Below are 1,352 nucleotides of genomic sequence, written 5' to 3'. Positions count from 1 at the left end.
AGGGTTTTGGAATCATCTTCCAAGAAGGGGAAAGAGAAAGTGTAGCCTGTGGCAAAGATAATGGCGTCAATATTCTCTTCAGTGCCATCCTCAAAAATGGCCGTTGTCTTGGTGAACTCTCTCACGTTGGTTTCATCAGCACTCTTCCAGAAATGATGTGATTGGGCAGATCATCCCTGCCAGTTGCCTGATGGCTAAGAAATCTGCACAGGAGTGTAAAGTCAGGAAGTGGGTCTAAATATTCTTCATAGTAGGTAAATGCTCAGGAAGCCACCACACTATCTCAGTGATTTAAAAACTCTTTATTGGCATCACTAAACATTTATTGGTTAAAAACTTAAGCTTTAGATGTAGAACTGGGCCTCATTACCAGTCCGACCATTTATTATCTGTGAACCTTTGGCCATTTATGGAACATTTCAGCCCATGTTTACTAATCTGTAAAACTATAGCAAGCACATAACCCAATCAGATAGTCCTCGTCAGGTGATAATATTTACTAAATATATTTGTAGCTAAAGGTAATATATATATATATATATATATAGAGAGAGAGAGAGAGAGAGAGAGAGTAAAAAGTTATGATTTTAAACCTGCTGGCACCCAAATTTACTATTTTTATTTATTTTTAATTTTTTAATTACCTATTTTCTCACTTTCTCTCTCTGTCTCTCTCAATGAGCATATGTACCCTATAGCAAATTAAAGTGATAATCATAACAATAATAATAATAAAGAAAATAAGTAATTAAAAAATTAAAAATAAATAAATAGTAAATTTGGGTGCCAGCAGGTGGCATGGTGGTTAAGGTACTAAACTCCCACATGGCCAACTAGGGTTCGAATCCCAGACCCAGGGGCTTGAAAATCATGACAAGCACATGTGCATGTGTGCCCAAAATCCTGAGAGGAGAATGAAGGAGAAGGGATTGTGATGTGGCCATCTTCCCGGGTATGGGAGTTTCTTGCTTTCTCTCTTTAGAAAGTGCATGCACCCTATGGCAAAAACCTATAAAAAATGGTAAATCCAATATAAAAAAGTACAAAGTCCATGAAAAATAGAAATAACATTTTTGAGAAACTTTTAGATGATCTATTTTGAGCCATTTATCTGAGACTAAAAAGGGGTAGTGGGTGCTCAGTGATGCACAGAACTTTAGTAAATTTATTTCAGCTATTAAGGTACAAGTTTGTAGTAGGAAGCCATATTCTTAGGTCTACTTTACTGTTAAAACATTATTTTCCATCTTTTTTTTAGTTTTTTTTTTTTTGAGAGGTTTTTGCTATAGGGTGTGTGCGCTCGCCAGACAGACAGAGAGAGACATAGAGACAGAAAGCGAGAAATCACCCCC

The 1,352-nt window shown here is 36.4% G+C and overlaps 1 pseudogene; it reads right to left on the bottom strand.

Annotated features, from left to right (window-relative positions):
• The window catches only part of LOC102493594 (dimethylaniline monooxygenase [N-oxide-forming] 3-like), a 61,329-nt pseudogene that overhangs the window by 52,667 nt on the left and 7,310 nt on the right, over positions 1 to 1,352 (bottom strand).

This window comes from Tupaia chinensis, unplaced genomic scaffold (genome assembly GCF_000334495.1).
Source record: "Tupaia chinensis unplaced genomic scaffold, TupChi_1.0 Scaffold000070_1, whole genome shotgun sequence".
Lineage (NCBI taxonomy): Eukaryota > Metazoa > Chordata > Mammalia > Scandentia > Tupaiidae > Tupaia > Tupaia belangeri.
The sequence above is the reverse complement of the archived record's forward strand: the minus strand, read 5'-3'. Positions and strand labels throughout refer to the sequence as shown.